Source organism: Trichosurus vulpecula, chromosome 3 (assembly GCF_011100635.1).
Source record: "Trichosurus vulpecula isolate mTriVul1 chromosome 3, mTriVul1.pri, whole genome shotgun sequence".
Classification (NCBI taxonomy): Eukaryota; Metazoa; Chordata; class Mammalia; order Diprotodontia; family Phalangeridae; genus Trichosurus; species Trichosurus vulpecula.
The window spans coordinates 121,460,645-121,488,000 of record NC_050575.1 but is presented as its reverse complement, the minus strand read 5'-3'; the positions used below and the strand labels follow the sequence as shown (position 1 = coordinate 121,488,000).

General features: G+C 40.6%; 1 protein-coding gene across 1 annotated transcript in view; it reads left to right on the top strand.

Moving 5' to 3' along the window:
* The first annotated feature begins 4,867 nt into the window (after positions 1-4,867).
* Positions 4,868-27,356, top strand: part of BRINP1 (BMP/retinoic acid inducible neural specific 1) — a 175,973-nt gene continuing 153,484 nt past the window's right edge. Inside the window, exon 1 of the mRNA XM_036752940.1 lies at positions 4,868-5,302. The gene's annotated coding sequence lies outside the window, so the exon portion shown is untranslated. The remainder of the gene's footprint in view (positions 5,303-27,356) is intronic.

The following is a 27,356-nucleotide window of genomic DNA, read 5'->3' as shown; positions in this document are numbered from 1 at the left end:
TTTCAGAGAGGAGCTATTATTTGTTCCAGGAAGTGATAGAGCTGGGATTCAAACCCAGACTTCCTGACTTTAACTCCAGTGAATCTCCTCAGCTACATCACACTGCCTCCTCCTAATAGGCTCTACTGACACTGGAAGACTGAGATATGACTATGGGCTATGGCCTCAGCATTTTCTGGTCTGGAGTTGAATCTTCTTCATCTCCTCCGTGCTCTCTGATCTTTCAGGCACTGCAAATCACAAAGCACTTGGACAAAGGAATTTAAACAGTCTTGGGATTTAAACTGAGCAGCCAATATAAGATTTGGGGGCAGCACATGGTGCATCAGATCATCCAGTACTTGTACAGATAGATCTTTCTTATTATTATAATAGAAGAGGAAGCTGTATCCAAAGTTTAGGTAACATTTCCTCAAAATTCCTGTCTGCTCCTTATTCTCTGCCCTTCTATTTCTCAACCTCTTAGTTTAGGGGAAACACCCTTTGAAATTCAAGGTCAGGCTAGATCTTGAAGATGTGCCTCCCATGCAAAGGCAAAATCATCTAAACCAGAGGTGTCAGACATGTGTCAGACATGGATGACATGTGGCTTACAACATGCCTGAGTGCAGCCAGAATGATTAAATGTAGTTCCTATCTGATTTGAATGTGTTGATGAATTAATATAACAGAAACATATAAACGTGCAGTTTTCTAAGTCAATATGTAGCCCACAGGGATCCTTATATATGGTTTAGTGATCCCTGTTTTTATTTGCATTTGATATCACTTAAGAAGAGATCTTTCATTAAATAGCACTGTAGAAAACTCTCAGAATCATAGAATTTTCTAGCTGGAATGAGTCATGGAGTGATAAAGATCATGTAATCAAATATCACCATATTACAGATGAAGAAAAGGAAGTATTGGTATCAATATAGAAATAGTGAGAAGGAGGCAAAATGAGTGGGGAATTTCATGGAATGTTGAGCAATAAGAAACCTTCAAATATAGAATGTCATAACTGGAAGGGACCTTAGAATATAGGAAAATTAATTTAAATTCTCCTCAGTCTCATTATCTTTTTTAATTTTCTTCTCTCCCTGCCACCCCCCCCCCCACCATAGCTCAGAGGATCTATAGATACCTAAGCAGCTTTCTCAGAGATGGCATGTTCCAGACTGTCCTGGATTGCATCATGGAGTTGGTCTCCCCTCAATGGGCAATAGACATGGTGCAACAAGCATGGATAGAGAATTGGTCTGAAAGTTTGGAGTAACATCATAACTGTCACATACTGGATATGTGACACTCAACAAGTCTGTGTCTAAGTGTTCCAAGCAACTCTCTAAGACAGAGAATGCTCTGACCTGGAAAACTAGAGTTCCCCACCCAACAGTTCCATTAGATATTATATAGTTCCCCCCCCACAAATTTATGGTTGTGGAAACAGAAGACCAGAGATATGAAGTCATGCAGAAATTTTGAGGAAGAATCAGCACTAAAAAAGCTGGTTTTGAATCGATCTCTCAATTCCTGTTTGACCTTGGGTAATTCATTTCATATTTATAGGCATCAGTTTCCTGATTTGTAAAAGGAGGAAGATGGAGTTCCTCTGAGTTCCTTACAACTTTGAATCAATGAACAGGATCCAAGTCTACTTGATCCCAGTAGGTTATTTTTTAACAAGTCAAGGACTTCCATGGATTTGTATTATTCTAGTATCTTCAGATATTTTTAGTCAGAAAGCCAGGAAACCTTTTGCTTTAGGGAGCAAGTCTTTTGGCATTTTCAGTAAAATTAGCAAACAGCTGCTCACCTCCACCCTCTGGCATGGGCGAAAACAACATTTATCATACATATCAAACTGCCTGATATGTTTCTTTTTTAATAAGGATTTGAAGAGAAGAATTAGAATTAGGAAAAGAGGAAGAAGGAAAAGAAGAAGAAAAGGAAAAACAAATAGTTTTTGGCCTCTAAACATTTTCTCTTCCATCTTCCCACTAAACATTGTGTGTTTCTATAAAAATTCTGTCTCACATATTTCTGACTGCCTTTTTCATAACTCATTAGGAATACTTCTCTGTTAGAACAGTCCTGATGACTAAGGATTCTTCGGAGATTTTTGATGTGGTTCTTCAAACCTGTCTTCACAGAAGTGGGAAAGTTGAACAATGTCAAGTGTAAATTTACTTAAATCCAGAAAGGGTGAAGTTCTATTTGAAACTCAGGAGCATTAAGGCTTTTTATCCTCCCCTCCCCTCCCCTCTACTGCTCTCCTCCTTTCTGTTCCCTTCCCTCCTGTCTTCCCGTCTTATCTACTTTTATTCCTCTCCTCTCTCTGTCTCTTATCTTTCTCTTTTTTTCCCCTGCCCACATTTCTCAGTGTCTTTCTCATCCATCAGTTTGAACAAGGAATGTTAATTCAGCTCCTGTGGGAATGTGCGTGTGTGCGTGTGTGTATGCGTGATGTTGGGAGTAGGGGGAGGAGACAGAGGGAGGGAGGACAATTGTTCTGCAGTATTTGGTTCCCTCCTGTCTCAGGCATCTGGAATGAAGCCCATCCTGAGATTGATCAGGAAAGCAGACAAGCTGGGAGGAAGCAGTGTTGCAGCCCAACTTGCTTTTTGCTTCCTTGATTCTGTTAGTTACTTCAACTCTATTTCGAGTACAGCAAATCTCCTTATCCCACAAGGGCTGCTGTTGCCTAGCTCTGGGCTGGGAAGAGAGGAAAAGAGAAAAAGAGAGATCAGGAAAAACAGCCAGACTCAGGGCTAAGTAACTGTATCCATGGTGGATCCATGGAGAGAGGTTTGTGTGTGGGATTGGAATCTCCATTCGGTCTCATAAGATGAGGACAAAATTGCTCATGAATTCAATGAGTACAGGAATTCACTGAGTACAGGTACCAGGCGAAGCCTGGAGTGAAGGGGATAAAAAGTATTCGTTTTGCTCTCCTCAAAATGCTCAAGCCAATACTTGAGGCTATGGAGCTGTCCACTGTTCTGAAAACCTCTGCTTACTGGACGAGTAGGGGAAACTCAAATCTTTCCAGGGCACCACGAACTCTGGGAGTCTACCTGCTGAACTAACTCTCTGCCTCTGTCTTTGTCTCTGTCTCTGTCTCTGTCTCTCTCTCTCTCTCTCTCTCTCTCTCTCTCTCTCTCTCTCTCTCTCTCTCTCTCTCTTTCTTTCTCCTTTATGGAGGGGGTAGATTGCTTGCCACTCCCACCCCCTTTGTTGAATAGAAGTGTGCAGGATTCTGCTATCTTCTGAAGTTACTACTAATGAAAGCCTCTTCATCTAGTGCCTTGGCCTTCTGCATAGTCCAATACTTCCAACTATCCTCGTCCTGCTACCAGTTACTCTTGTGATACACTGACTAAGAAGAGAGATGCAGTCTGCTAGCCTGCTAGTGACAATAGCTAGTCTCCATCAGTCATCGAGACTCCTATTCTTATACCTACTCTCATCTCTGTTCATGGTCTTAAGCCATCATCCCTAACCCCTTTGCCCTCCTCTCCACCACCTCTCTCCGGCTTGGGAAGGCGTTCTCATTCTCCTTGGTCCTTTCTGAGCGTGCATCCTCCTTTTGGGGGGCCCTCCGCAGGACTCTTTCCAGTCTTCATTTCTTGTAGCCGGGTCCCTCAACCCCTAACTTCTCCACCTCTCATCTCTTCCAAGTCTGCCTCCCCAGACATTTTCTACATTGCTCTCCCCTCCTCCCCATCAGGGTACTGGGTTTTGGCGACTCCAATTTTATTAGTTAAAATTGAAGAAAAATATGTTTTTTTGAATCTTTCCTGGCCTCCTGTTCTCTGGGCGAAGCCCCTACAGCCGCACTGCCCAGCCGCATTTCCTGGGTTTCCTGTCTCCAGGAGAAGTCAGAGTACGCTGCTCTACGTGCACAACCCTCCCCACCCGTCACCACCAGCCACACACACACACACACACACACACACACAAACACACACATACACACACCATTCTCTCCATCCTTCCTCCAGAAGGGCTCCTTTTCCTGCGGTCCCCGGAGAACTTTGCCGGCTCCGCCCCTCCACTTCTGTGTCCCACGTCCATATTAAGAGACATACTGAACTCTCTTACGCCTAGACACACTCAGCAATAGAATGCTTGACTTCATACACACATGAACACATATAGAGTCATCTAACCACACATCTAAAACATTCAGCAACCCTATACTCAGCTTCTTCCACAGATTTGCAGTCACATGCATCCATATTCATATTCCCTGCGTCTCACATCCAATGATCCCTTGTGAGGGGAGACACAACCATACAGACACACTTTAGTAATCCCACGCTCCGCTTCTCGCACACTAGGACACACACATACGTGGGCACACACTCTGTCTAGCATCCATGTGAGCTATTCCTTCTAAGGCAGGCACAGCAGTGCACAACCACATCCGCGCTCCTCAACAACATGTTTAGCACAAGCCAACACCGGGCAACGTATGTCTAGTATCCTTGTGCCCAGCCAAGAGATGCACCCCCCACTTCAACACACACACTCCTACACATGCACCCACACACAGAGGCACCTTCCCCAGGCACAGGCGCGCGCGGGCACACACACACACGAACACACACACACACACACACACACACACACACACACACACTCCTGGGACCCACCCTTTCCCCTTTCCCGCATGGCTTCTCCCCAGTTCCTCGGCAGCCATCCCTCCTCCGCTCAGCCTCGCTCCCCTCCTCCTCTTCCTAATGATGCACAAAACCCTCCTTAGAATAAAGTCCCCTAGCTGGGCTCCTCCTCCCTCTCCGCCTCCCATTCGTTTCCGCCCGTCGCCGTTTAAGTCCCTCCTCCCCCCGCGTAGCCCAGCCTTCGCGGCTCCCCGCCCGGAGAACGCGTCTCCTTTGGACCTGCCCCTCTCCATTCTCGGCCCGCCGCGCTCCTGTGCCCACGGCTGCGGGCTGCGAGCTGCGAGCTGCGAGCTACGGGTGGATCGGCTGGAGGCAAAGCAGGCAATCAGAGTGGGAGCAAGACAGCTAGTGAGGGAGAGCGGGGGGTAACAGAAAGACTGACAGACCTGGGGACCCGGGAAAGACTGTGCTGAGCCCGGCTGTGCAGCCTCCCTAGATGCCGGCCATCTGGATCACGGAAGGGGACTTGAAAGCTGAGTATGAAAAGGATTGCTAGCATCCAGGTATCCCTACCCCTGCAGTCGCAGCACGGCCCCCAGTATGCGCGCCGGACACACGTCTCTTCTAAGTTCCCCCCGAGCCGAATAAAAGCCACCCGCGTACAGCTCCCGGCCCGTGAGGGACATTGAGATCAGGTAAGGCGGGAGCCGCGCCAGGGGGATTGGGGGTGGCTAGCTCGGCCCCCGACCGCATTGGAGGTGTAGGGGGAAGGATCACTATCGTTGCTTCCCTCTCAGTACTCCTCTTGGGTCGCCTTCCCTCTCTCCCTCCGCTGTTCCAAGGCCCCCGCTGGCTGGGCGAGCTGTGAAGAAGCTCCGACCTGCTGGGGTCTCCTCATAGCCTCGGGGAGCAAGGAGTTAAATGCAGCTTTGAGAAAGTGTGTAAGGAGGGTGGGGGCCAAAGAAGGGGAGACCAGAGGTCCTGTAACCTACTTAAGGTCTGGGGGTGTGTGTTGTGTGTTAGTATGTGGTGAATTTGCGTGCGTTGAATGTCTGGGTTGTGCGTTTGTGTCGTGTATTCGTGTGTGATGTGTGGTTGTGTTGTGTTATGTGTTGTGTGTTTGTATGTATTGTGTGTTGTCTGTGCTGTGTGTATGTGACTGCTTTTAATTTGCGTCTACACGCATAGGGATTTGGACTATAGGATCACGTAGCCATCAGGAACGCTTTGTGGACGCCCTTTGGGGGCTGAGGGGATTTGGGGGTGCATGGGGGAGGAGCGCAAACTCTCTTTTTAATCTAAATGTGGATACATCCAAGGAAAAATATCTCAGATAGATCTGGTGCCCTCTGCACTTAACCCACGGTTTGATTTGGGCTAGGGACAGAGGAGCTGGGGAGAAAAATGAGGCTCTGTCACTTTAAATCCCATACTGGGCTGAATGCTTTGGACCCTGATGGGAATTCGGAGAAACTGGGTAGGGTAGAGAGGATGAGGCTGGGAAGAGATGGGTGGGGGTAGGGCTCCCAGTCTGGGACTTATCCAGTCTACAAATAAAAGGTCCCTCCTCCTGGGGCAGGAACAACAGCAGGGTCACCTGTCTTGGCTTGAGAGAGGATGCAGGCCAAGTTTGCTAGGGTTCCTCTTAGGGAGGCAGAGTCACCCCTCTCCCCAATTACTCTTACTGAGGGGATTCTGACAGGTTTTTTAAATTGGACAGCCTAGGGAAAGGGATGGAGGTGGGGACTGGACTCCTTTGGAGGTCTGGACTCAAGGTTTCAATTTACTCTGTGCACCCCCCCCCCATTCCTGAAGGGATATGGGGCTGAAGGGAGACATGTCTATGAACAGACCCAGAATCCTTTCTGTCTTTCCTTGTCTGAGGGTCTCTATATTGAAGTTAAGGAGCTGTATATGGAAGATCAGTGGACAGTTTTATTTTTTCATGCTGAAGAAGACATGCTGTAGAGGATAAGAGGGAGGCTGGGGATAGGTGGGTGGAGAAGGCCTGAGCTTGTTGATAATTGACTCAACTGCCCTGGATTTCTTAATTCACTATAAGATTACTGAGAAGGGCATTGAGGCCACTTGGAGGTTTTCTTAGGAACATTGTGCTCCTACTTCAGACTCTGGGCCCAGCCCTTGCCTACTCCTAGACACCTACCTGCTCAGGGTCTGAAGCTCAGTAAGTCTTGACCACTGAATAGCTACTGGCATAGCCTTAGGGGCTGCCTAAGGATTTGATTCCTGGTTTTCTGCCACTCAGCAGAAAAGGTGCCCACACTGGGTTTTACGACTCTTTGCATGTCTTCCAGACTCAGCAGCTGTTACTAGACCAATGTAGGATGATAGCATAATAGGAATAAGAGTTGGAAGGGACTTAGAGATCGAGTCCAGTCCCTCATCTTATAGATGAAGAAACTAAGGTCCAGAAGAGAAATCACTTGCCCAAGGTCACACAGGTAATGAATGACAGAGCAAGGATTCAAACCTAAGCCTTCTGACTCCAAATCTAGTGGCCTATCCATTATAACACACTGGGAGGCTTTGGACAAAACGGTGACACAAATTCAGTGACAATCTATGGGAGGTGACTAAGGGGCAGTCATGGCTCTAGCTATGACTGTTTGGGGAGGAAAATCCCCTGAGCTTGCTTGAGAATGATGCCTCTCTCCCCCTTCCTTCAGTGAGAGTTAAAAGGGAACATGTGTTTGCAGGAGTCTGCCCTAGCATGCGTGGGTGCCTGTGTTACATGCAGGCACATGCAAACAGCAGAAGTCTGCTCACTGGAGACCAAGCCTCCTACCTCAGAAACCCCTCATATGGTCTGGAGGAAATGTGTCACTTGCTATAAGAAGCCTATTTCAAATAGGCATTCCAGGAAATTAGGGGAAGGGGGAAGGTGAGAAAATTTTGCTACTAGATAAAGGTGTTTGAGATTTCTCATTTCTAGGTGCTTGGTCATTCAGATACTTTAGGGCATGCTCCCCCTCCTCGATTCAAGCCCTTTTTCCAATGAAGCCTTTCCACTGACCTCTCAAACTTCTTATTCCAAAGACCTATTAAGTGTGAACTACTCCAATTAGAACACTTGTCCCCAGAGGGATTGCACCCCCATCTTATGCACACTCATAAATATACACATGCACAATCTTAGGATCTTCAAAGACTCATGCTCACATTCACATGATTTGAACACAGCTACTCATAGAGGCACATAAAACATACTTAATATGCACACTTAAGTGGTCACACATACACACATATAAGCATGCTAATACAGATACAAACATATATACACACAACAATATCCATTTACACACTCACAAATTCACATCTTCATGCATGCATACTTAATCACGTATGTACACACAGTGTCTTGGGACAATTCTATCCTGCCAAGAGCACAATCCATACCTAACCTAGAAAGGCTGACTGGAAGTACCACAAACCCTCTGTACAACTTCACTCTGGGCTATTAATTCCAAAAGGTAATATGTGTTTATGTGATACATGGATAGATAGATAGATAGATAGATAAATGGAAAGAGTGAGTTATAGACATAAAGATATAGATATGTAAATGGTTGTACATTTCTGAGCAAACCTATTTCCCCATTAGTCAGGGACCTTCCCAAAAGCTTGTATACAAGTGAACACAGAAGCACATATCTTTGCCATTTCAGTCCCTTGACAATTTGAGGCAACTCCTCCTTCCTCCCAAAAAACAAACAAGTATTTTCCATCAGCAAGGACTCACATATTCTGCCTTTTTCTTATTAGAAAGGAAGTCTCTAGCCTGGAGAAAGAGCTAATTATGAAGAGTCTTTGGGGGATTTGTAGGACAGAGATGGCCTCTCGTTTTCATGGAAGGCCTATTCTTCTTGGAGAAAGATGCTAGGAAACCTTTGGGGCGGGAGGGAGTGAGGGGTGTCTGTATCCCTTCTGCCAATAGAACCTCTTAACATGCCTTTTTTTTTGAGGATTGAGGGTGCTTTGGCTCCCAGAAGGGGGAGCTCTGACTCCACTTGAACCACTAAGGGAAATACCAGCTAGGATTCAGCTGTTGGGACCCTGCTGAGTTTAGACAGGCTGGCCCTGGCTGAAATAGGTTTAGGGCAGTACCACCAGACCCCACACAATGAGCTTCTCTTTTTTGGTATCATCTAATTGTCCTCTAGAATATGAGGTAAAGATCAAAGAGACACAGAATTTACCTTCTAAAGGGAGCTCAAGCACACATGGGTTTTTGTTTGTTGTCTTGTTTTTGGTTATCAGTTTTCTCAATTCCTGGGAGTTAGGGAGGCCGGTAAAGTGGAGAGTGGATTGGACTAAGAGTCAAAAGGCTTGAGTGTGAGTCCTGATTCTTCTATTTATTCTCTGTGATTTCACTGTTAATTTATATTCCCTGTAGGCACCTCTATTTTTTTTATCTGTAAAATAATTGAGTTAAATTAGTTCCCTTCAAGTTCGGAAATTCTGTGTTCTAAGGTAACTCCTATCTTTATGCTATTAGACTCTTTCTGGTTCTCACATTTTTTGTTCCATATCCTAAAGACTACTTCCAGCTCGAACATTTTATACTTTAACATTTCCTCCAGCTCTGACATTCAAATTCAAAAGATCTCTCCAGGTTCTGAAATTTGATAATCTAAGGTCTCTTCCATCTGGGACATCCTTTGTATAAGGTAGCTTTCATTTCTAACATTCTATGTTCTAAAGATCCTTCTGGTTTTAATATTGGATGTTCTAAGGTTCCTTCCAGCTCAGGCAGTCTATGATTCTATAATTGCTTTGGAAATAAGATCATAGATACAGAACTGGAAAGCTTGTTAGAGAGGGGAGAGATAAGAGAACTCAGATGTATACTGCTCTTTCCTGAGTATAAACCTAGCCTACACTGTTGACTTTTTCTTTTGACTATCGCCATGTCATTACTTGATGACAAACTACTATTGCTTTAATATTGTGCCTTGTATGCCAACTCCACATGATAATGTTATATATGTGTGTGTATACATGTATTTACACATATATGATTCTACATAGATTTAGAGAAATTCAAAGATTATGGATCCACTATATATTGTTAAAAGAAAGTTAAGAATATTTTGAGGGGACACCATTAATCCTGTGATTATAGTGTGGAAAAAATCAGCATCAGAGAATTTTAGAATTAAGAGAAACAGTCTAGTCCAACCTCCCAACCAATGTGTAAGTTCCTTATAAAAATCTCTGAAATATGGTAATATAACCTCTGATTGAACACTTCCAATTGTAGGGAGCTATAACAAAGCATACAACAGAAGATCTAACAAAGCATTGTCTCATTTTTAGATGACTCTAACTATAAGAAAGTTATTTTTATTGACCCAACATTTTGCTCTGTGACTTCTACTCATTGTTCCTAGTTCTGCACTCTGGAGCCACCTAGAGTAAATCTCCTTTATTTTCTATAATATTCTGTAAGATTATAATTTCTGTAAGATCCTTGAACAAAGCCCTATGATCCTTTTCCTCTCCATCTGCCTCCCCCTCCCCCATACATTATTCTCCACGTAAAGTGTTTCAGTTTCTTCAATACATCTTCATGTGACTTGTTTTCAATACTTTTCAACACTGTGGCCTCCTTCTGGATGATCTTGTGTTTGTCAGTGTTAGAGTTCCATGTACCAGATTGCTATGATCACTATCTTCACTATGCTGTCTCCAAATCCATGTTATAATGCCCCCATCAGAGACATAATCCTCATCTAGATGGACCAGCAGGATGATTTCTGATGACCCTCATTCAGGATGATGGCTTTTGTGCTTCGTTCACCTAAATTCTTATGACCACTGAAATAAGTGATCGAGTATGCTTCCAAATAGGAGAAAACTCTGAACTGGTGAGAACCAAGGTGTCTTAAGAGATCCTCCTGACCCTAAAACAGAAGGGAGATAATTGCAAGTTTAGCACCAAATTACCCTACCAGAATTGCATCATATTAGCCTTTTTTTCCTACCATCCTGAAATTATTCTAATATTTACCTCTATAAGGATCTAGCACCAAGTTCCTTAATATTAACATATTAATATTAACATTTCTAGGAATGCTCAATTCTTTTAAACAAGTTTATTGATATCTTTTGTCTTTACATCACCTACATTTTCCACTGTTTCTCTCAGAAAGAATATATATGTATGTATATATACACACATATATGCATATATATGTGTATACATACATACACACATATAAATAGCAAAAAAGAAGAAGGAAAAAAATTCACAATGTTAACGTATCAGTGCATTATTCAACACCTATGAAGTCCTTTCTGCAAATAAACAGGAGGAGTGTCTTCTCACATCTCTTCTTAGAGGCCAATCAGTCATTATAATTTCACAGCATTCTGTTTTGGTTGTTTCATTCTTGTTATCCTCTCAGTTTACATTTTTGTAGCTATTGTGTGTATTGTTTTCCTGGTTCTGTTCACTTCACTTTTCATCAGTTAATTTAAGTTTTCCATGCTTCTCTGTATTCATCACAAGTATCATTGCTTATGTTCATGCACCACAACTGTTTTAGCCATTCTGTTGTTGATGGACATCTATTTTTTTCCAATTCTCTGCTACCACAAAAAAAATGCTGCTTTGAAAATTTTGGTGTCTGGAAGGCCTTTCCATGGTGACTTCTCATTTTAAGAGTATTGGACTAAAAATAACAATATACATACTGTGTGTGTGTGTGTGTGTGTGTATTTAGGGTATATGCTTAGCAGTGGGATTTCTGTATCAAAGGTTATGAACATTTTAGTCACTTTCTTTGCAAATCTAGGGATATTGAACTCTAAACTGATAAGGAGAATTCAGAGAAGTGAAGGGGGAATTTGGAGATGGTAAATTGTAGAGGCAGATAAGATGGAGCCTGGGGAATATAATCTGGAAACGTAGTATTAGAGCTAGATTTCAAAAAAGAGATATTGTCTCCAGCATGGGGGAAGGAGGAACTTACATTTTATAAGCTTTTTGATGTTGATGAGAATGTATAATATTTATTACCTTATTCATCCACCAAAAGATAGACAGGAATAGATGCTGGGAATTTTATTTTTCCTTGTCATAGGTGGGGAAAAAGAAGTGCAGTGTTAATTGTGTTAAATCCATTGAACATCTAGTATTAGAAACTCAAATCTCCTGACCTCTCTTTATTCATCTATGCTGTCTTTAAAACAAAACAAAACAAACAAACAAAAAAAAACCTCAGTCTGCTTAAATTCTACCTACATATTCAAGTAGGAAGCTCTGGAGACCACAACCATGATGTGAGGATTGATGACATATTTGCATGGACTCAGGCAATTCACTTTGTCATTCCTAATACCCCTGACATTGTAGGTATTACATCACGTTGTTATTGGGGAGATAGTTGCGTTGCTATGTTTGAGGTTGATGGAGAGGGATCTAAGGTTAATCCAGAAGGCTCACGGAAGTATTCGTATTAGAAGATGAAAACCCTCCTGGTTGCTATTCTAAGCTGTGGTTTCTCTCTAGAGAGTAAGATCTTATCTAATAGGATTCTAAAATGATAGGATTTAGAAATCATCTAGTTTCACCCCTTCCTAGAAGCCCTCTAAGCTGGGATGCATGTGTTTCCTCTGTATTTTATCTTGGACAAGTTGTTTTACCTCTATAAACCTGTTTATTATACTAGTGGTTCTCAAACTTTTGGTCTCAGGTCTCAAACTTTGGTCTCTCAAACTTTCACAATGTTTAAGATAATTGAGGATCCCCCAAAGAACTTTTGCTTATGTAGATTATACCGGTTGATATTTACCATATCAGAAATTCAGAATCCTAGTATTATGAAGGTAGTCGATCTAGAATATTTCTTCCCCAGAAGGGTCTCACTGACCCACATGGTTCCCCCCGACCACACTTTGAGACTATAGCAAGGCCTAGAGGGTCACTGTCACTGAAGGTGGCAGTCAGTCACCTTCATGTATTAGAGCCATTTTTAAATGGCTCAGACAAGCATTACCATTGACTTTAAAAAGGATAGTGAATTCTCATTGTAGGATTATTGGACTAAGAATCACAATATACATATTGGAGTTATAGCTTAGAAACCTTTGGTAAGTCATTTCTCTTTTCCCAGGTTCAGTTTCTTCCTCTGTCAAATAAGGATAATAATAAATTAATTGCCTACTTCAGATTTATAAAATTTTGGAATTGGGAAGAACCTCAAAAATTTTACTATTTGTTTGTGTTCCTATAATCAGAGGAACAGCACAGTTGATGATGCAGGTAGGAAGTTAAAAATTACTGTCAATAACCTTAAGTAAGATAGCAACATCTTTTCTACTCCAAGGTTTATTTTCTGCAGTAGATAAAATCAAGGAGAGTCAGAACCTCTGGGCTGCTGTTTGTATAGGCTGCATAATTATGCTATGGTTGTACAGTAGAATGTTTGGAGTGGAGGGCAAACAAGAGAGCCAGATATCACTATATGGGAGAGCACTGTAGTTTTAGAGTGATCATGCCATTTCCTGTATGTCTCTGTACGACCTTATAGTTCTGTGTATCCCTAGGAAGCCAAGTGTCAGGCCACACTGAGCTCCTTTAGGTGTCAAGCACTGAGAATACCAAAGAGTTTAGGTAATAATGAAGCTGTGTAACAAAGCTGGTCTAGTTGTGTTCCTGACCACATGTAAGCCCTTCTCTGTTCTTTTGGGCATGCATCTCAGAAGTCCTGAGACCCTGATTCATGTATTCTGTGGGTTCTTAACCTTTTTTATGTTATGACCCCTTTGGCAGTCTGGAGAAGCCAGCAGACCCTTTCTCAGAATAGTTTTAAATGCATAAATAAAACACAGGATTACAAATAGAATATACATGTGTTACATACACACACAATTGTCTATTTGTTTCTACATATCTGTCTAAGTTCATAGATTCCAGGTTAAAAATCCCTGATTTAGTCTAGGGACCTTATTTTATAGAGACAGAACCTGAAGCCCAGAGAAGGGACGTCTTTTGTATAACAGCACACAGCTAGTTAATTATGGTCCTAGGGTTAGAATACAACCCCCCTTAGGCTAAGTTCAGTGCTTTATCCACTATACAACAACTTCCTCACTGTTGTGAAAATGGATGGGAAAGGACTTTTCCTGAGGGTGGGGGTGGAGAGGGGGATGTATAAATGGAAGAGGTTAAATGTGAAATGACAGGGTTGTGTTTTTAGGGGGAATGCTGAAAAATTAAAATTGTTGAAAAATTTATATGAAAAGAAAGAGTTAGGAAAAGCACCATGGTATGGAGGACAGTCAGCGTAATACTGCAGAAAGTATAATGAATTTGGAACCAAAAGATTCGATCGAAATCTCAGTTCTGTTGCTGACTGTGTGAACTGCGCAAGTCACTTTTCCCCTCTGAGCCTCATTTTCCTCATCTACAAAATGAATTTGGACTAGAAAACCCTTGCTATCCCTTCGCATTCTAAATCCTATGATCTCCCATGCTATAGCTGCCATTGTAAGGCTTGGGTCAAGAAAGAGTGAAAGCTTCCACTAAAGAAAGGGATAAGTATTGATTTTAGCAGCAAGACAAATATTATTAGGGGTGTCTTGTTATTGTCCTGAGGGAAGACCAACTCCACGATGCAATCCAGGACAGTCTGGGACGTGCCATCTCTGAGAAAGCTGCTTAGGTATCTATAGATCCTCTGAGCTACTGGGGGGCAAAGGAGAAAATTAAAGAAGATAATGAGGCTGAGGAGAATTTAAATTAATTATTTTCATCTGAGAGGAAAGAGGAAATTTTTCTCTCAAGGGAACTTTCTTTTGGAGATTGTAAGTGGCCATAAGGAGAATACATTGCATGAGGATGTGGTGTGAGAAACTGAAGGGCAGTAAATTATGGGAACTGGATGGTATCCATTTGAGGAGTCAGAAGGGAATAAAATACAAAGCAGTGGAGGTCCAGATGAGCACATAAAATATCTACTTGTGAACAGTGCCAGTTTTCAAAAAGCAGGGGGCTGTCTCACCCAGTGCCCTGCTTTGTATGAGGACACAGGAGTGATCCTGGGAACCATAGAGACACTATCTCCCCCAGGGCTGCAGAGGTAGATTCATATGGCAATTAACAAGATCGAGATGCCACTTTTCTGTGTATGCTGCAAAGGTCAGAGCAGCAGGACTCCCTGCAAATGGCATGTCTGAGCAGTTCAAACCCTCCACAAGGGTTAACCCAACCACAGCCCTAAGAGATTCCCAGGACATAAATTATTTGGATTTTCAAAAGTCCTGTTGATGAGCCTGTGGAAATCCCTATGAGGAATGATGGTTCATGAAGGTTCATGGGGGCAATGGTGTTACAGATGAGAGGTTGATTTTGCCATAAAAAGACGAGCATAGCCAGTTTGTGATTTCTTCTCTGACGAAAACTAATTAGAAGCAGAGCCATTATAGGCAATCTATCTTCAGACCTGAGCCCTAGGTATTACCAGCTTGAAGGAAGAACATCTCATGAATCAGTAGAAGCCAGGGGTGGTTGTAGGTTCGCAAAAGCTGGAGAAGTCTCAGCAAAATTGCAAAGTACTGCAAGGTCCTGTGACAGAAACATCGACCTTAAGTAAGTACAAGGCATTTTACGTGGTGGGGAGGATATCCTAAATTTCTCATAGAGGTTGATGGGCTCTGGGTTTATAGGAGCCTCAGAGGAAAAAGACCTACAAGGAGCCTTGTATAGCACTATAAAAAATGTCTGCCCAATGCACAGGAGCCGTTATAAAAGAAAATAGGTACTTGTGTATGTTTAAGAGAGTTTGGGAAAGATAGGAAATAGATTAATCTGCCTGAGTATGTAATAATAAAATGGTGGTACCTCCGGTGCATACATGTTACTACCTTTGAACCTAGCATTATAAAAGAGATAAAATGCCCATAGCAAAAAGGAAAGGGCATAAATGACCAGAGGTGGATAAGAGCTGAATGACATCATAAAGTATTGTATTTTGAATGCATATAAACAGGATAGAGTCATGCAGTGAGACTAGTTAGTGGAGCTCTGTACATAATTCCTAGTGTGAAAATGAATAACCCACTTTCTTTTTTTGGTCAGCCCTCTTTCCCTTCTTGATGGTTGGGCTGGAGTAGTGGTTTTTCTGCATGGTCCTGTTGGAGGGGAGCCTGGGAAACTGCCTGATATTTGATCTTCCTATGATCTTTGGCATTGCTGATTGAATCTCCAACATTAAGGCTCAATGGAATTTTTGAGCTAGGAGAAAGTTTAGAGAGTATCTGTTAGAACTACCTTACTTTACAGATTAATAAAGTGAATACCTAAAAAAAAAGTCAAGGTAGCATAGGGAGTAAATAGCAGAGCCAGAATTTGGACCCAATTCTTTTGATTCCAAGTTCAGTGTTCTTTCATTTATAATTAACCCATTCCTTGGGGTTGAGGTCATAGAATTTAGAAATGGAAGAGACCTCAGAGATCCTCTAGTATAAACCCTTTATTATTACAGATGTGGAAACTTGTAACTCAGACAATTTTCTAGCCCAAAGTCCCACAGGTGGTAAACAATAGACTTAGGAATTGCACCTAGGACCTCTGTCTCCAAATATGTGCCTACTTCATAATAACATGCTGAGAGCCATTCCTTTGGACTCCATGCAGTCAGTCCTTTTTAGAAAATTTCAATCTGTCTCCCACCTCCCTCATTCTCAGGACTGGAAGCACATCTAAATCCTTAACCCAGTAGGATAATTCTGTTTATCAGAAACTGTAAAGAAGAGGTGCTTCACAAAACCAGGGGATACTTACGGACTGAGAGGGAAGATTGATGAGGGGAAAGGGCGCTGAAGGGGAGATTGCTATGGGTTATAAAAGGAAACTTGCCCATTTTTACAAGATATTATTTAACAGAACCAAGTAATGTGAGAAGTAGTGTTCTTTTCTGCCTGTGTGCCTGGAATACTGGTGCAGAGAAGTGGAAAAATGGCAAATTTAGGAGCACTTGAAGCTACTGATTCAGTGTGCTTTCCGATCCTATCTCCAGAGATTTGGGCATTTTCTAGTAGTTAATTCTCTAAAATGCTCCTTGGAGTGAACTATTTTTTTTTCAGACTATCCTTAATGAGTCTTTTTTGGGGGGGAAGGTTGGAATTGGGAGAGGAATAATGATATGGAATAAAACAGTAGTTCTCAACCTTTTGTTCTCAGGACCCCTTTAACTATTAAAAGTTGTTGAGGAATCATCCCAACCCCAAGGTTTTATTTATATAGGCTATATCTAATGATGTTTACCATACTTAAAATTAAAATGCCTTGGTATTAATATAAAAGCAATTTTGACCTCATGGACCCCCTGACAAAGTTTCAGGGACTGTCAGGGTTCCCAGACCACATTTTGAGAACAGCTAGAATAGAACATAAATTTGAATAAAGGTTTAAGGACAGTGGGTGATCTCTTTCACTTGTGGTACAACCAGAAAAAATGAAGTGAAATGTGGCAGGGTTATTCCTGGGTGTGTGTGTGTGTGTGTGTGTGTGTGTGTGTGTGTGTGTCCTAAGCCTTTTTTCCCTCCAGGCTAAACATTCCCCTTTTTGGATGGCCTCCCTAAGTTCTTTATCTTTCCAATATTCCCCTTACCCTCAAACATAGGACCCTGATTTTCTGTAGAAATGACTCTGTTGCTGCAAATTATAGATGAACTTTATGTTCTTCTGAGCTAGGTTGGGAGTCCTTAATCCCATTTCCAGCCTTAACATGAGCAGTCCACTCATATGGGAAAGTAGGATATCTTAAAGAAGGAAGGAACCAGGTATCACAATGGAACCTTTGAAAGGGCATCTATATATGTTTTACTTTGGTTTTTGCTGTGATTGTTGCTGTTGTCTATTGGTGGAACATGAATAACTCACACTCCTGACACTGTCTACCTAGTGACTTCAAAGCCTCCTAAAATAGTCTATGAGTCTCACAAGGTCTCACTGGGGAATCTCAGTTTAGCATATATGTTCACACCTTGATGATGGGGTAAAGTCTTTTTTGGTCACAGGATGACACAATGTAAGGCTTCAGGCTAGAGCCAAGAACTTCCAGGTCTTAGGTTTTCACTCAAACTACTAGACAGCATTCATTGAAGGCTGCTTAGGGAGGTACTTGGTAAAGCCATTCTGAGTCGTAATAAGTGGTACATTGAGGGAAGGGGCTACATGCATGTTTAACCTCCAAGAGTTTTCCTCAATGAGCTCAAAGGGGAGAAATCCCAGGATATCTTACAGAAGAAGTGGTATTGACGGAAGAAACAGAATATTGTAGGAACAGGTCAGGAGGAGCAAGGTGTTATCAGCAGTTTGAAGGTTAGGCTTCCTTACAAGAACATAGATGAGAACTTGGTTCAAAATCTGAGAAAAGGACATAAAGGCTTCTCAGTTCAAAATTTTTTTTATCTTTTTAAATCTGAATTCAGTTGACTGGGGGAAAATCCTCAGTGTCCTGTAAGAAGGAAGGCCCTCAAGGGAATATTTCTTACAAAAAACAAAAGAGAGTATAAGAGAAGTTAGCAACATGGTCATTTCCTTAAAGAATCTTACAATCAAAATTCAAATTTAGGACTCAAAATCTAGGGACAGTTAAATAGGATCACATATTTAGATATGAGAGGATCCTTAGGGATCATTTAATCCAAGCTCTGCATTTCAGAGATGAAGAAATAGCACTGGAGATGCTAAATGAGTTGCCCAATATGACACACGTTATGTGTACCATATAGCACTTTAATGTTCACCATGTATGCTCATATAATCCCATGAGTTAGTGCAAATATGTATATTTCCATTTTACGGAAGAGGAAATTATTGCTCACAGAAATGTAATAACTCAACCAAGGTCACATAAATTGTAAATATCCTATGTTCATTTTATGATTCTTCAAGTTTCTGTTACTTTATTGGTGTGGGCATCATCTTTATAAATGCAGGTAAATTCCCTCCCTTTACCTTAGTAGATTATTTCATGAGTTGTTATGGATGGAAAAAAGAAATGTCACCTGGTGGTCAGCACTTGGATGATGAGTTTCTCTAAATTTAATTTAAATTGGCCCCCAAATTCAAGCATAAAATCTGTTGGGAGATCCATATATCAAAGCCTCTCTAGTTTGGTAGAACCTTCCAGAGCTTGGTTTTTTTTTTGTTGTTGTTATTGACTTAGCCATTGAGAAGCTATGGTCACTTGCAGACCACCCTGAGGCATCAGAGAAGGACTTTAATGGAGGTTCTTTCGATACTGTGAAATAAAAGTAAGACTATTGTGTGGAGGCACATCAAGAAATATAACACTAGAGAGTCAAAACATGTTACATTATCACAATCATGGTCATTGTGGTGATGGTGTTGATTGCCCGAAAGGACCCTTGGGATATCGTTGGGATTTTTGCTGTCAGGTTGTGCCCATAGTAAATAACACTACCTGAAACAGCAATTCCCAGCTAAGGTGTCATAGCCCTGCAGGGGTAAAGGGGCAGGCTTAATTATCTCAATAGGTGTTATAAAATTCTTGAAAAACTTCTCAAAACAAAATTAAATTAAATTTATCTTCATTAAAACTCCTCACAAAAAAAAACAAATATGTGCCAGTCACAGTGGTTATAGGTAACAAGTATTTATCTAACATGGCTCTGCTCTACCAAGCATTAAATGGATTACAAAGAAGTATAAGACACAGTTTTTACCCACCAAGAGCTAATAATAATCCAGTGAGCCCACTTTCTATAACATCAGAAATGCTATGTTAAATACCAAGAGGAAGCTAGATGGTACAGTGATTAAAGAGTTAGGCTTAGAGTCAGGAATACCTGAGTTCAAATCCAGGATCAGATACTTACTAGCTGTGTGATGCTGAACAAGTCACTTAACTTCTGTTTGCCTCAATTTCCTCTAATGCAAAATGTCCATAATAATAGTACCTATCTCTCAGGTTGTTGTGAGAATCAAATGAGAAAATATTTGTAAAGTGCTTTGTAAACATTTAGAAGCTTTGTAAATGCTTGCCATTATACTTATTATTACCAACAGAGTGTGACATCAAGTTGCCATGGGAGGTCAAAGAAATCACTGGTCTTCTTGGAAGAGGTGGATTTGAGCGGGGCATTGAAGGATAGGTAAGAATTGGCAGGTCAAAAAGGAAGGAGATGGTCATTCTTGGTGTGTATTGTGTCAGGAGAGGAAGACAATCAGTAGCAGAAGCAAAGGTATGACATTAATAATGAGTACAGAAGCTTGGAGTGTTCAAATGACTGTAGAGAGATTGATCCATTAAGTGAAAGGTCCCTATTGTGGAATAGTGCAAGGTCATGATGGAAATAGTTGGGGCCACACTATGGAGGGCCTTGAATGTCAGCCCAAATAGTGTGGTTCAATTTTGTAGGTGTAGTCAACATTAAGAGGGACTTGTGATTACAGATTAGTCAAAGGAGAGGAGATACCAAAGTCCTAGCCCATGCTAGATATCTTCCTTGATTAATTTAGTGTTTGTCATACTCCTTCTAATAAGGGTTAAGGTTGGGTATGTGATGGTCATTTGTAGTGTCCAAAGTCTGAACTCTGATGCCTGGTAGTGGGTATGTGTATATGTGAGGGGTATAGATGATATATTTTTTTCCCACTCAGGAAAATGGGTTTATTCCTCTTAAGTCATACTTTCCCAACTACTTTTTGGCTAATGGCATCATTTGGAAGATAGCAGAGCAGTAGCATGGTAAAATAAGAAGAGTAGAGGATTTTTAATCAAGAGACTTGGGTTTGAAACCCAGTTTTGTTACTGTTTAGCCTGAGATAAGGTCACATATATGTGCATGTGGTTCTGTATGTGTGTATATGCATATATATGTATGTATGTATATACACATGTTATACATATGGAAAGTGATAAAAATCAATTCCGTTTGGAAAAAAGTAGTGATCTACCAAGAGAAGCCCTAGAGAGTTATCAATCAGAAAGATAAATCATTGACTTAGTGACTGAAAGCATGGACCAAGTAATTCAGTGGGTCCCTAACTAAAAAAGAGAGTTTCTTTTTGGATGAAGATGCATAATGCATTGAAAAAGCTAAGCTACAAGAAATTTGAGTTTGAGTAGGTAGGTAGGAAGGATATAAGCATTTATTAAGAACTTAATATGTGCCAGGCACTGCACTATGTGATATGTGATATGCACACACACACACATAACGTGTACTATACACACACATAGGTAAAGATATAGATGCATGTAGATATTATATCTATATATAGATAGATGTGCATGCATATATAATTTATATGTATGTAGATATGTATGTATGTATAATTTAATCCTCACAACCACTTCGGGAGGTAGGTGCTGTTAATACTCACTTTACAACAATAGAAGACATAGAAAGTGGTGAAGGGATTTGCCCAAGGTCACATAGTGTATCAAGCTAGATTTGAAGTTAGATCTTCCTTATCCCAGGCCCTATCTCCTGGAGCACCTAGATCTCTACCTACTTGGCTTGACTCTCAATAACTGTGTTACCTTGAGCAAGTGCCTTGCACTTTCTGGGTCACAGTTTTCTATTCCAATAGACTACAAGTTCTAGATAATCTCAAAGTTCTCTTCCAGATCCAAACATTTATAAATGGTACAGAAGATGAATTGAGATCCCTGTAAAGAGTAGTCTATGTCTTTGACTGTCAAGACCTGGACCATTGCTAAGTTGTGAACAGAGGGTAAAAAGCAGTGGTATAAATGTAAATTTGTTCAATGAGAAAATTAATGTCTTCTGTTCATTGTGATGGTGAATTTGAAGAGTCTGTCTTTGTTGAGGAGACACTTTCTTGGAAATAAGAGTTTCTGTGTATCAGTTACAGGCTAAGGTTAATATCCACAGCAGGGAAGAGCAATTAGCAGATATGTGAATTGTGTTCTTGCATACATTTCTATTCTCAAAGCTAATGACTTGTTTAATTAAAATTTAATGCCTTCAAAAAAGGTGCTATCACATGACAATATGTGATGAGCCTGCTGTGAATATAAGATGTGGCAAAACCAAATATACCTTTGAACAGGGAGGATTATATCTAAATCCTAAGGTCTGGTAACCAAAATAGGACTTTGGCTTCAGGGAAAGGGATCTGAGAAACTCATTCACACTTTAGATCATAGAATCTCAAAGATGCAAGGGCTGTATGTGAATGAGAACTTAGCTGTGTGTGGGCGTGTGTATATATTTATGGAGTAATATGTGATTGTGAGTAAATATGAATTTTTATATAAAGTTCACATGTAACTTTGGATAAGTGTGCTCGTTTATGTGCATGTGTGTGTGCATGTGTGTGTAATGAGTAGATGTTTATAGATTACTGTGAGACTGTAGATCAATTCTACTGAAATTGTAAACATGAATACGTAAATGTAATTGTGTAAATGTACATGTGTTTATATGCAACAAATATTTAATGCCTTCTATGGACCAAACAATATGTTAGGGGAAAAGGAAAGGTTTTTAAAAAATGGGTTCATCCCAGCCTTTAAGAACCTTACATTCTACTGCAGAGATGTCCAAAATGCAGCCCACGGTGCGATTTTATGCAGCCCACCTGTGAGCTTTAATGTTCATGAGTGAAAAAATAAAATCATAATTTGCATGGGATGCGTATTAGATTTTTAAATTCCATCACTAATAAATAATCTTGTTGAGGTTAACTTTCTTTGGTGTTTTTAAGCAGTATTAAGGATGGAACATATCTCACAGAATTTTCAATCTATCTCTGGGATGCGTTCTGTCTGTATGATGCAGACTACTCAGTAAGCACCTACCTTTATACTGTTGTGTTGTCGCTTTGTTGTTTTGTGTTTGCTTTTGCGCTTCGCCTGTCTTATTGATGACATGTGTTCCCTCACTTCCTATTAGTGTACTGTATTTTTTATTGTGGGTGTGGCCCTCGAATAATTATTTTATTTTAATGCAGCCCTAAGATAACCTAAGGTTGGATAGCCCTGCTCTACTGTATGCATTCAATACTTGTAGGCACACCTATATTGCAATGATAATGGCGTATGTTTGTATAACTCTGCAGTTTACAGAGGGCCTTCTGTGAGGTAAGTAGTGCAGGAATTATTATTCCCATATCACGGCTGAGGAAACGGAGGCTACAAAACAGGAAAAGACTTAGAGACAAGGAGAACCAGAAGCAGGTCTCAAAGCCATGTCTATGCTGTTTTCTTATGGTGTCACAGAAAATGTCATCTCCCAAACTAGCTAATTATTCACAGAGAAAAAGTGCAAAGAAAGTGTGTCCGGACAGGAACAAACCCATTTTCATGACTAGAGAACACTCATAGATGGGACTACCATCTGATCCTTGTTGTAAGGGCAAGACCACTGTCAAAGGACCTGTGACCTCTAAATCCTGACCTTTGATTCAGGGCATGGCTCTTTTGGTGTCAGTTTCCTTGTCTGTAAAATAAGGGAGATGAACTGGGTGACATCTAGAATCTGTTTTTGTTGCATATTCCATGATTTCATAACAGGAGGAAGTTATTATGCGTAGGCTGTAAATTTAGACGATCTTTGAAGATCCCTCCTCTTTCTCAGGCTAGGATTTTAGGATTGTATCACTTGCTCCCTCTGGTGGCGAACGTATAAAAACTTGAAGGAAGGAAGAACTGGGATAAAAAAGAAATCAGCTAAGGGTGATCCTGTTGTTGAAGGGAACCCTTCTATCCAATCACTTTACTGAGGAGGAAACTGAGGCCCACAACTGTATAGAGTGACTTAGGTTACTCAGTGTAATAAAAACAAATTAGGGTTATAATCTGATGCTGAGTCTATTATAGACAGTAGGAATGAGGTTCTGGATAAATGAGTTTTCTGTGATAACCTTTTGATTTTAGCCTATTTTGATGGAAATGTTTTGAAAGGGCCTGAGAGGTTTTATAATCAATTCTTTTCATTTAAGAAATGAGAAAACTGAGGCTTAGGGAAGTAAAGCAACTGGACTTGTTGTTGTTCAGTTGTATCCGACTCTTTGTGTCCCCATGGACCATACTGTCCATGGGATTTTCTTAGCAAAGATACTGGGGTGGTTTGCAATTTCCTTCTCTAGTGGTTAAGGCAAATAGAGGTTAAGTGACTTGCCCAGGGTCACACAGCTTTTGTCTGAGGTCAAATTTGAACTCAGGTCTTCCTGACTCTTGACCCAGTGTTCTATCCACTGAGCCACCTAGGTGCGACTTGCCTAAGTTCACACAAGTGGAAGAGCTAGGATTTGAACCAAACCACTAGATTTAGAGTCAAAGTTCCTAAATTCAAATCCCATCTTCGACATTTATTATCTGTGTGACCTTAGACAATCCACTAAACCTCTCTGGGCCTCAGTTCCTCGACTGTAAAATGAGGGGGGTAGATGTGGTGTTAAATGGTCTCTAAGGTCCCTTCCAATCATAAACTGATAATCCTGTAATTTTCTGATTCCAAATCCAGATCCAGAGATCTTTTAAGTAAGCCATTCTCTTTCTAGAAAGTAGTTGAAGGGTTCAAAAGGAGGAAAAAGATGAGAGGATACGGAATAGAGAATTGAGCTGTAGGCTGTGGGGGTTAGGAAGATGGGTTGGAGAATTTTTCAAAAGAAGGAATACCTGACTTCTTTTATTCGCCATTATCCAACCTGAGAGTTTTCCCAACACACAGACAGAGCCCACATAAATTTCAAGTCTCCTGACTCTCAGCCAAGTAGCATAAACATCCCTGTCTCACTGTTGTTATACTAGAAGGGGGCTGAAATAGGTCTTTGAAAACCTCCCTCACTTTTAATTAAAAAAAAAAGATTTAGGTTGACCTGGGGTTTCCATCTCTATTTAACTATAACTACTTTTAACTTTTGTTTTATTGTTATTGTTGCAAATCTGATACGTCACCCATCTATTTTTTTTCTTGGTTTCTGCTCCATCTGTACTGGAGAAAATATTTGCTGAACTGTTTCTTCTTGCTTTTTTGAAACTAGATGTTACTTTAGATCAGAGGAAGGGATTAAACATAGAGGGCAGAGAATTGGCCTAGTTTGGCTTGAGAAGTCTCTGATTCCTTTTTTCATAGAATGAAAGAATCTCAGAGTTGAAAGGTGCCTCAGGGACCAGCAAGTCCAATCCATACCCAGGCAGCTAAATGACATAGTTCATAGATTCTAGACTTGTAATCAGGAAGATCTGAGTTCAAATCCTTCCTTAGTTACTTACTGGCTGTGTGGCCTTTCAATATATGACTGAACCTCTTTGTGTCTAAATTTTCTCATCTTTAAAACAGGAGTAATAATAACACCTCGGAGGGTTGTTATGAGGATCAAATGAGATGATATATGTAAAGCTCTTTAAAAATCTAAAGACTCTAGGTCTTAGGTTCCCAAAGTGGGTGATACTGCTCCCTGGGGGTGCTAGAATGATCTAGGAGGGTGGTAGTAGCCTGGGGTGCAATTGGGGGTTGTTGAATAAAACTAAGGGGGCAGAGGAAGCATAGGGAAAGAAGAAGTGATGAGAAAATTTTGAAAAACTGCACATTTCATCTGTTGTATAACAGAGTTAAAGTTGTAGCAATTACATCATTTTCCAAATAAACACATAAAATGCAAGTTATAACTGATCAGTGGTCAAAACTGCTGTCAGGTCTTAACAAGCAAGTGTTGGTAGGCCAGTGTGTAGTCCAGCATGCTTTGGCAGGAATATGTGCATGTAATGACTTGTTTACAATATGATACTATATGGTCATATTACATCATTAAAATTTCAATGCAGGAAAAATCTCACAAGTTTACAATAAATTATTAAATTTAAGATGCATCATTTCAAAAATTTCAAAAATTATAATTTTTGAAATGACACTAATTAAAAAAAACACATTAAAGGGTTAAAGAAAGTAGATTTCCAGGGTTGCACTGAGTAATTTTCTTTCTTGCTTTATTTTTTTTTTAAAGAAGGCAGTAGGCCAAATAAGTTTGGAAACCTCTGCTGTAGAAAAATGATAGTTTCCTCTTCTTTTTCCCCTCCTTCTCCTTCTCCTTTTTCCTCTCCCCTTCTCCTCCTTCTCCTCCTCATCCTTTTTTCTCCAATTTCCATAAATTGTTCCTAGAATGGCCAAACAGATCAAGTCTAGTCCCTCTTCTAGGTGACAGTCCTTCAAATACTTTTAAAAAGCTATCATACTTACCTTCTGTTTCATTTGCACCCTCACTTTTCCCTCTTTTCTTTTAAAAACTAAGCATCCTCAATTTCTTAAAATCTTGACTGTCTTCTTCTGGATACTGTCCAGTTTATCAATTTCTTTCCTAAAATGTAGCACCCAAAATTGAATGTGATGCTCCAGTTGTGGCTTGCTCAGGACAAAATAGAACTGTAACTAGGGTGGGGCACCTAGAGTTTTGCCCCAGGGTGCTAATATTTTTTGGAGAGGAGGGTCCTGGTTCCCTGCCTCTCCTATTTATCTTCTGCTTTTGTCTCATCTTCAGGCCTCAGCCCTCTCACCTTTGCCTCGTTTGTTCTTGGTGTTGCCCAATGCACTACAAGAGCTCTGCCTCTCTTGCCCTTCTGAGTCTCATACTCTACCACGATAGTCCCAGTCCCTCCATGAAGTCTCCCTGCCTACCTCCTCTCCCTTTTTTGGTTTCCTTCAGGGAAACTGATTCCATTCAACCTGACTGGGTTGAATGTGCTCTCTAGTCTGCTGCCATTTGCCCACCCCATTTCCTTTCTCTCAAAGTTTGCCTGGTGACTTAACAAGTGTTCTGCCCCTCTCCTGGGATCTATCTTTTGCCACTGTGATCTGCCCCTTTCCATCTCCACAATTAACTTCCTTTCCCTGCCACCCACCCCGTTGATCCTGTCCTGTTTGATCCTCACAATAATCCTATGACATAGGTGCTATTATTATCCCCATTTTAGGATAATATTAGGGGAGGAATAATTTAGAGGAGGAAACTGAGATGCAGAGAGATTAAATGACTTGCCCAAGGTACCACAGTTAGGAACTGAAGCATTTTCTACCTCAGGTCTTCTTTCCCACTTCCAAGTCCAGTGGTTTATCCACTGCTTCTCATTAGACACTTATTAAAGGATCAAAATACTCAGAATGATAAATATGATGAATGATTTTTCAGTTTTAATGATGTTTTGTTCTTACATTACAAACATTTACAGATTACTCCCACTTGGTGAGAGGTCTCTTGTAACAAAGTAAAACCATTAAGTAAAATTAATATGGCCACCTCATCTGAAAGTGTAAGCAATATTTTATATTCGTTACACCCTTACCTCTCTATTATTTTTGAAATTAACAGAAATCTATTTTATCTCCCTCGCACCCCCACCTTGTTAGGAAAAAGAAAGAAAAAATAAATTTCTTATAACAAATATGCATAGTCAAATGAAACAAATTTACTGACTAGTTCTCTCTATAGTTAGATAGATAGATAGATATAGATATATAAGCTATATTTGTATCATTTTACTACATCCATCACCTCTTTGCATATTTTTCTTGAATACCTTGGAATCATGAATGGTCATTATATTGATCGTAGTTCTTACAGCTTTCAAAGAAGTTTGTTTTTCCAGTGCAGTGCTGTTGTTATTAAAAACTGATCTAATTCTGTTCATTTAATTCATCAGTTTATAAAATTTCTCAAAATTGTGCAATTTTACAATATTCATGTTAATGGTTAAAATTGTTCTTCTGGTTCTGCTCACTTCA